Source organism: Alosa sapidissima, chromosome 5 (assembly GCF_018492685.1).
Source record: "Alosa sapidissima isolate fAloSap1 chromosome 5, fAloSap1.pri, whole genome shotgun sequence".
Lineage (NCBI taxonomy): Eukaryota > Metazoa > Chordata > Actinopteri > Clupeiformes > Clupeidae > Alosa > Alosa sapidissima.
In genome coordinates this window covers 11,955,601-11,965,600 of record NC_055961.1, presented here as the reverse complement: position 1 = coordinate 11,965,600, position 10,000 = coordinate 11,955,601, and the positions used below count along the sequence as shown (strand labels likewise).

Genomic DNA, 10,000 nt, shown 5'->3' with positions numbered 1-10,000 from the left:
AACACATCATATTATCCATCACTGAAAAAAAAGGTCTACTTGTGTCAATGCCAGAATATGATGTCACCATAAGCCAAGTATCACTCCACCAGCTTGTGATGCAGATATCAATGTGTCGACCTCCAATGGTATTCAGTTCCATGGGAATCAAACAACAATGCCCTTTCAGCAGAGTCATAAATTACTAGTAGGGCCTCTTTCTCATGTGCACCGAGCGTTCCCTCCCCGTTCTCAACTCAGCTGCTGCGGGGATGCGAGGGGATGTCGTCACCGCGTTGTGCCGCGCTGGCGTATGATTTGAGACCCTCATTAGGAATATGTCTGTTCTTCACATGTCGACAAGCGTCGCCAGCATTTGATGTGAGCGTGAGTGAGCGCGAGGGGCCTTTACAAGCACGGGGGGGAACAAGGACCCCGAGCAGCGTGCAAACAATTAAGGGGGGGGGCACGCAGCCACAGCCGAGCGCTCCGAGTGTCCCCCCCGCCTCCGTGCCAATTTGGCTGCGCCACTGACGAGATATTACGATTTATCCCTTATTTGAAAACATATTTCAGTCAGCGGGTCTTAGTTTGTTAGGCAGATGTGAGAACAGATTGCTGTGTTTAAAGAGTTACGACGTGAGGAAAATATGAGGCAAAGTTGGGTTACGTGGCTAATGCTCTCTCTGTTTCTCTCCCTTCCTTCTTCCCCTTCCTCCCATCCTCCTTTGCTCTCTCTCTCTCTCTCTCTCTCTCTCTCTCTCTCTCTTTGTCTTTGTCATCTCTCTTTTTCTACCTCTGTCTCTTCTTAACAGTGATTCCTGGAATGATCGTCCCTCCCATGTAGTGGGTGTGTGTTTGAGCGTGTGAGAGCAAGTGGATATGTCGTCATGGCGTTGACTCCCCCCCTCCCCAACCCGATCCCCCCCCCCCTCCTCCCTCCTCGTGTGTGTACAGAAGACTCCGGTATCGGACAGCACCTGCAGTCCCACTCTGAAGGAACACAAACTCCTATCTCAGGCCCTTTTTAAAAAGGATTCACGTTTGAACAAAAAAAAAAAACATGTTGGAAAAAGAGAAAAAATTAAGAGCAGAGAGAAGAAGAAGAGAAAGAAGAAGAAGAAGAGGAATCATTGCGTCGTCCTCTTTTGATGTGAAATATTTGTAAACACCTTGTACACATTTTTAAGGGGAAGACGAGGCCACAGTTGATATTTAAAAGCCCAGTGCCCACATGAACAAAACAAAAAACGAACAAAAAAGAACAAAAAAAAAAAAAACAAGAGCTTTGTTTATTTTGAGGGATGTGCTTATAATTTGCTATCATCGTGTGTTTTTGTTTAGTTATGGTTTTGTGCAAAAATATGTAATGCCCATATATGAAATGTGATATACACAATGGACGCTATGTTACAATAGTTTCTATTTATGACTTTTTACAATTAGTGAAGGAAAACATTTGTGAAGGAAAAAAATTGCTGGCTCTGTACGTTTGTAGCAGTAAAGGCCCTAAACGAATGTTTACAGAAACAAAAATAAGCTTCACTCCATTGATACAATCACCACATAGCTCGATCAACCGGGGGTCTGCCAGTTTGACATTGGAGGACTCGTAGATAACCACACTGAGTTGAACTATGCTGTTAATGGACACAGACTTGCTAACTATGCATCACGAAGGTTCCAGACAACTCCATTTGCCGGAGTACCAGCTGCACCACAGATTTTTTTTTCTGCATGTGGTGCAGTTATTAAAAAATAGCTTACAATTTTTTACAAGAGAGACATATGCATTCTAATTGTGATAATCCTGATATACAGACATGATTCACACAACATTAGAGCCGAACAAAGCCGAACAAATTTTTGGATTGCGTTTTCAGGCATCCAAAGGCATGGTATTCAGTTTGCCAACTGCATCAAACAATGTCGTCAGGTTAACACTCTAACCTGTTAGCTGCCAAAACCCTGAATTGTGCTAATTAAAGGGAAGCATTTGTAGGGAAACAAAAGCAGCAGACACTGACCATGATCATGATCAATTCTTTTAATATTGTAGCCAAACATGCCCTGCTTCCCCCCTCCTAAATGACGGCTTTCTGCATAACAGCGCACAGCCCATTCAAGTCTGCTCTACACAGCAATGCCTCATCTAGCCAATGGTCTCTCCCAGTGATAAAGTTCATTATGTCATTTTTTATACCTTTTTGCCATGTCCATTGCATCCATTCTTAGTTAGTTTGCCAAGGGAATGTAGTGTAGTCACTGAGAGCTGGAAGAGCCTCTTGCTCTACTGAGAGAGAGAGTCCCTCAGCCAGACACAGCCACAGAGTCAGCCACAGCCAAGGGAAGCGAGTTCTATGTCCCAAATCGTCTGAAGCCTTTCTCATTCATCTATTGCTGCCATCTGTCATGCAACGTCAATGAAGGAGGCAACATTTTTAAAAGGGTCTGTTGCCATGTTTTTTATTTTAATTTTATTGTATTTAGTTTTTTTTAGTAAATTATGTATGAATGCAACATATGTTAGGATTTCTTAGTTTGAGTCAACAACTGTCACTCATCTCCTCACTGTAATGATAACATTGGGGAATTGGAAAGGGAAGTTCTGACATTGGAGAATGGGTCAGTGTTGATTCCCAATTGGCTATAAAGGGAATAATGATATACAAATTAGCAAGCACTGTAAAGGTTTTCCAATCCCTCCACAAAAAATCAGTTGGACCTTTATTTTATTTTTTATTTTTTGTTGTGTGTTCTGCGTGTTTTGTATATAGTAATAACTATGTTAGTCTTTGTGGTTTTCTTTTTTTTCATTTGTTTTGTTTGCCAACGTTTTTTTTTGTTTGAAAAAAATATATTTATACATCAAAAGAAGTCTTAAGGCAGCTTCACAGTATAGTGTCACTGATTCTATGTTTACTGCATAATCAAAGATCTCATCAATTTTAGCTTGGAGAGTTTGGATATTACAAAAGGGATATGTATAAAATATCCGTATAAATATTGTGTGTATGTATTGCTTGAATTTGTACATTGCTTCTATCCCTGTCATTCATGTGTTTGATATTGTGAAAAAAGTGCCGATTTGTTTCCATTTTTTGTCTTCCATTTTTGTCCATTAATGTGATTTATAGATTTGTTTTTTCATTTTTATGTTGTCTTGTGCATAAAACCATTCTCCCATTTATATTTCATCGAACAAAAAGCCATTGTCTATTTTTGTATCATTTGTAAGTTAATGAAAATGTTCATTTCCCTTTTGTTTTTCATATGGCAGAAGTAGTGCATTATTCTCATAGTATTAGTTATATGGATTTTGAGAATATATAAGTATGTATATCATATGAATATCTTTTGTTTGTTTGTTTTGCTTTTGATTTTAGGGGGTGGGAAACTAATACTGTTTAAAACGTACAATATGCATGGATCTTATCCTCCTGAAGTTGCATTTGTGTGGTTAAAGCAGGAAGACCATTTCGGCAGTTAAAGATAATAATAATATTAATAATGATAATAATATTAATAATAATATGAATAGTAGTAGTATGACATTTTTCTGTTTTTATTTCGTCATCTCTTTTTCTTGTTTCCATCCTTGCGTTATTTAAATCAGCATCTTACTTTTCCCCATGCCATCTCCACTGCCCCTGGACGCCGCTGACTCAGGCTTGGGTCTGAGCCGGCCACTGCCTGGGCCAGTCGTGTCAATCTGAACCAGCAGTTAAGATGCCTTAACAATGCAAAAGTGCGCCATCATCCACTGTGTGTGCCATCGTGTTCTCTCTCTCACCCACTCCCTGTCACACGCCACCAAGAAACAAACAAATGAAGGCATTGGCACCCAACTTTTCCTTTTTTTTTTCTTGCCCCAGCCCCGTTGCCCTTCGCTAGCTTGTGCCAGGATACAAAACCAGCAGGTCTCTCTGTTACCACAAGCCAGTGGTTTCATGCGGAATTTCACTAGGCTTGACTGTAGGCCTGTGAGGTCTGGGAGCGCGCCCATACTCCTCAGCCAATGGGACGCCGGCATCGGATTTCCCCTCTCAGTAAATTAGTGGCAGTTCAGTTCGGGAAAACAAGAGAAAGTGTTTAGATGCACCAGCATTGAACACATGGGATTTCTTATTCATGTTTCATTATGCTCTTGAAACCCCGTGTTATTTACATAACTGGAGCACAACAGTGAGTGAATTCAAATCTAAACAAAAAAAAATTAAAAACAACACAACCTAACTTTTTTTACATACAATTTCTCCTGTACTGTGGAGGTTGTTTGAACACACACCTATGTATGTGTATGTGTGTGTGTGTGCGCGTGTGTGTGTGTTTCTATGTCCGAGCTGCCACTGAGAATAGATTTCCTATGTGTATATTTTAAGGGGGTGTAGACAGCCACCATTGCCATTCATACTGTGTGTGGATGTGTGCGCATGTGTGTGTGTGTGCTGGTGCAGATCTCACCTTTTCGCTGAGGTAGACTTAAGGTTTCTTTTGAAGGCGATGCCATATTTCTCCCCTCATGTCATTTATTTTGAGAGACAACAGTGTGGTCATCATTTCATAAATATCTAAGTGATCAATAGTGAAACAACAGCACAACACACACCTAACTTCTTAGCCAATTGTACATTATTGCGACTGATTTTGTGCTTTTGCCCTGTACTTTTGAGCCTTCAGTCCCCACTTGAAAATTGAGCCATCTGAGGATCCTTACTCTGTTGGCCACCTGGCCAATCTCTTTGTGTGTGTGTGTACTGCGTGAGCGAGAGAGTGAGTGTACTGATTGTCCTCTGAGAAGAAGTTGTGGCTTATTTATTAAATTTCTAAAGGTTATTTCAGCCATACATTTTTGGAGGAGCAAAAAAAAAAGTCAGAAATAGGATTTTGATGATCAGCGTTTGTACAATGCACACAATGTTACTAAACGTATCAGCATTTTTGATTTGATGCAGTCTCTTTTTTTTGTTGTGTGAAAGGGAAGTTTTCTTTTCCAGGGGACTGTGCAACTTCTAACTCTTCACGACAGATTGGTGGACACTGTCCAACAGTTACACGTTCAAAACAAACAAACAGGAAGTAACCTTTGACCTTCATCATCCTCGCTCCTAAACCCTGTCTTTGACTGGACACTCAGAGCAGTTCTATATTGATAGGAAATAGAGAAAAATGAAACTACTGTAAAGATTATGTTTTTTTGATTAACTTTGAAGTGTAAAAAAAAGACTTTTCAACTTTCACAATATTTAATTAAAGTTCCCTCTTGTCTGTGAACCTTTGTGTGTTGTGTTTATTTCCCCAGAACATCCTAGAACATTAGCGAGTTCTAAGCTAAAGAGCACACAGAGACAGCCTTATGTGCTGACAGTATGTTAAACAGTGCACTTCCTGCCTCCGTTTGTATATACGAATATATATAATCTGTTTGTGTTTCTTTCATTTTATTAATTCCCCTAAACCTAATGACACATGGATATTTCCACTGTGTTCTTCAACACACACACCCACATATTCAATCACTCACGCAGACAAATACACATACCCACATTAATGTTGGCTTCCAAGTTATTAATTGAAATGCACCTTGCATGTAATTGATTCATCATTTGCATTTATGGTCATCAGCAGAGAGGGCTCTCTCTCGCTCTCTCTCTCTCTCTCTGTCTGTCGTTGTTCCATTGTGCATATTTAATTTGAGCCACTCTCCCGTGATTAGCCTATATTAGCACTTTCTGCTGACCCTGCTGGGTTCCAGGGAGCTCTGCAAAGCATTATGGGAGATCAGTTAGTTAAAAGGAACAGCTGGGAATTTTCTGGAAATTTGATTTGGATTCATTTTATCCATTAGCTGTGCACGCTGCAGAAATGTGGGCCGTGTACCACGTGGTTTTTATGATTTGTTTACCAATCGCTGAGGATTTGTATTGGGAGACGCCGTCCAAAACATAATGCGAAGCAAGTGTTGGGACCAAGAATTGGGACTTAATGGAAGATTATGACTGACAAACTCATGCCAATGGGAAATTTGACAAATGTAGGAATACTGTTTTCCAAAAACGTCTTTCCAAATGGTGCATGGATATGTGTATTTGTGTGTGCATGTGTGTGTGACTGTGGGTGTGAGTGCATGTGTTTAAAATAGATTTGGCTCAGGAATGACGTGTCCTTTCGTAAAATAATCTTTAAGAAAAGGCTTCCCGTTTTTTGTCTGACAACACACACAAGCACACACACACACACACAAATAGCATACATAAATGTATTAACACATACAATCATTGACTCATTGCATGATCCACAAATAATCACATACTGTAGGTTCATGCTCACAGAGACATATCCACTTAGAAACAAAAACAGCATCCACATTCAGACACATACATACACCTGCAGACACCCACGCACACACAAACAGTGCCTCAGATTGCATCATGAGCATGAGAGGTGTGTTTGGCATAGTCACAGGATGGTAGAACAGTGGGGTTAAGTGACAGGTCTCCCATCCTTCCATTAGCTAATGCATCAGAGAGAGAGAGAGAGAGAGTGTGTGTGTGGGGGGGGGGTGAGTGCTGTGGATTCCCATCCTCTCTCCACTCCTCCTGTTCCCCCTCGCACCCCCTCATACATGCACACACACACACTAACACACACATGCACACACACACACACACACACACACCCATCCACCCAAACGCATCCCCTCACACCCAGATCACTGCTCCTCACAGGCTTGTCTCAACCCCACCATCACCCATGTCCAATCCCATCCCATCCCCCGACCACCACACCATCAAACCAACCACACAAACATCCCCTCACCCCTCTCTCTCTCTCTCTCTCTCTCTCTCTCTCTCTCTCTCTCTCTTTCTTTCTCTCTCTCACTCTCTCTCTCACACAAAAACAGAAATGCAATCACATATATACACATACAGTATACAAAAACATATACATACACATATGTAGTCTCACATACTGTGTAACATGCGCACAGCACACCCACACACCCCCCCACACACCCACACACACACACACGCACACACACACATGAACACACACACACACACACCTGTGCCTCCTCTTTGTGGCATCCTCTCCGAGCTTCCCCCATCCTTAATGCATGGTGGAGGTGATTGATAGATGACTAAGTGAACATATAATCTTGCAATCAGGGCCCCTGAGCCATCTATCCTGGCTGACAGGGGGGTCGTTAACCAGGGAGTGCGGCTGACCCCAGCATGGAAGGCGGCTGCCATAGGTTAATGAGGGGGAAGATGCATGTGGATGATATGCTTACGGACGCCATTACAAAAAAAAAAAAAAAAAAAACAATAAAAAAGAGGCAGGCCAGAGGAGCTTCCTCCCCTATACCCCCCATGTCAGGTACCACGGGCTGATCTGTCCAGACATCCTGGCTGTATGGACCAGTGCTGTGGATGACCATTTAGTTTAGTGGAGGCCGATATGACAGGTGTGATTGATGCAATTGATAAGTTGATATATTGTGCATATGACTGATGTATTGTATATTTGATTGATGTATTGATTTTTTTGCTTTGTTTTTTTTTCCCCTTTGAAATAGCCCTGTTACTAAAATCGATTTCCATGTAACACATCTGGGAAGAAGGAATCAGTGTGGTTTTAATTAATTGTATTGAAATCCACCGTAACATTAGTACTATGCTTTATTGTTTAGTTACTCTGTGTTACTCTTTATAGGTGAAATATTTGAAGTGCTGGAATTGTTACCTATAGAGTTGAGGCGTATGCTAACATGAATTGTTTATGAGTTGTTTTGCTGCAAAGGACTTAAAAGGCTTGACACCAAACAAATCTTTCACTTGATCACTAATATGCTTACAGACTTGTTTATGCAGAATAAACAACATACAACAAAAAACAACAACATCAGCAACAGACCAACGCTTTGCCTGGGAGCGCATCTCACCTTCCAGCTATGTGGACCTCCACTGTGCATGTTCTAATTATGGCCGCTCCTCCCACTCATGTTTCACTGTCCCTGACAAACTCATTATTCAGACATCAACAGGCCGTCCAGAACCCCGAACCCTGGGAGGGTGGTGGAGGGGAGGGGGAGGCAGAGAGAAAGACAGGGAGGGAGAGAGAGAGAGAGAGAGAGAGAGAGAGGATAAATGAGAGGAGAGAGGCAGGCACATTCTTCCTAGAGAGCAACCTTTCAGGTAAGCCTGGAAGATCAAGAGCTTCATGCATCCTCTCCTCCACTTCCCTTCTTCCCTCCCTCCTCTCTCTTCCCTTCTTCTCACGGCAAAAATAAATAAACACACAGTAGCTACTATCTCTCTCTCTCTCTCTCTCTCTCTCTTCTCTTCTCTCTGTCTGTCAGTCTCTCCTGTGGGCAATGAAGAGAAGAGAGAGAACTGAAAGATCCTTGGAGCCAAAAAACACAAAGTCCCCATGGGGCTCTCAAAAAAAATGGGGAGTCCAGGATGGTGTGTGTGTGTGTGTGTGTGTGTGTGTGTGTGTGTGTGTGTGTGTTGAAATGGGTGGGGCGGGGGGTGGGGGGGTGAGAGACAAAGACTACACAAAGAGAGAGAGAAAACAACAACAGAGAAAGAAGAGAGAGAGATTGTGGAGGGAGGGGGGAGGGCAACTCTTCACAGCTGGAAAACCCTGGGAGAGGCAGCAGACAGAGAAGATCACAGAAGAATGATGGCGACGGTGGAGGAAGGAGGGGAAGAGAGGGACCGTGGGGACATGCTACACACAAACACAAAAAGAGAGAGGAAGAGGAGTGTGCGGAGGGGAAAACACGGAAGGAAAGAGAGGAAGAAGAAGAGAGAGGAAGGTAGAGAGATAGAAAGGAAGGGAGAGGGTGAGGCAAGTTAGGAGAAAGAGAGAGAGAGGGAGGGAGTGAGAGACAGAGAGATAGACAAATGGAGGCGGGGGGGCATGGGGGGGGGGGGGGGGGGGGTAAGTGACACAGTTGGGGGAGGAACAGCAGCAATCCCTGTTCCCTAACATGACCTCAGTCAGTGATATCAGCCTTTCCACAACAACAGGTGAATGACATCATCCGTTCCCGGCGGCAACGGAAAGCGCAGCAACTGCTAGAGCAAGGCAGACGAGGACGAGGACGCTAGTCGAGTGCCATCACGAAATATCTGAGTGGGGTTGCCTCGGTTCAACCCACCAGGGACCGATTACGACGCATTCATAAGTCATTCGGTCATGCGAGCACGCGGGAGAGGAAAAAAGAAACAAACGACAAACTGATAAAAACACTGTCAGACAGGCTCTTCCCTGCTCTGCAAGTCATTTGGATGAAGCCACAAAATGAGTTCAATGTCATTCGGCTAAATGTGCATTACTTTTTCTTTTTTTTTTACAGTGATACAGCACATGTGCTGTTGACTTCATCATCCATACAGTATATAGGCATCATCCATATAGGCTACTGCACTGCATGTATAGCTACAGTATAAAGGTATGTTTCTGTGAGGATGTGGGAGTGTGATTATCGATAAATGAAGGTGTAATGCTGAGAGCAGGGAGAGTTAGCACCGTAGGGTTTGAACCCTGCTGACAACGATGGCGTGGCTCTTAGCGGAATGTCATGGCTCCTCAGCGACATTTTCACTTTTAGGATCACTGTGTGTTTTTAAGCGCGGAGGCCTGACTGCCTGTGTGTGTAAGTGTGTGTGTGTGTGTGTGTGTGTGAGTGTGTGAGTGTGTGTGTGAGTGTGTGAGTGTGTGTGTGTGTGTGTGTGTGTGTGTGTGTGTGTGTGTGTGTGTGTGTGTGTACGTTGCACGCGTGGAGTGGTCATTTATTAAAGTCTGTCTGATTTCTGCTGGGTGTTCACTTTATAGCCCCCACCATGCTTGCATATCAAAGGGGGGGGGGACCAGGGATAGGAGCGAAAAGGGCAAAAGTATAAATCAAGTTTCATCAAAGATTTCGCCCACGTTGCAGAATGGGAGAAACATATCTGTCTTTGCTGTTCCATAACTCTGAGCTATCCATTTGGCCATGACACAGCGTGAT

General features: G+C 43.0%; 1 protein-coding gene across 1 annotated transcript in view; it reads left to right on the top strand.

Annotated features, from left to right (window-relative positions):
* LOC121709441 (transcription factor COE1-A-like) overlaps positions 1-5,253 on the top strand; it is a 140,233-nt gene extending 134,980 nt beyond the window's left edge. The window contains 1 exon segment of the mRNA XM_042092845.1: positions 795-5,253. The gene's annotated coding sequence lies outside the window, so the exon portion shown is untranslated.
* Positions 5,254-10,000: the final 4,747 nt, after the last annotated feature.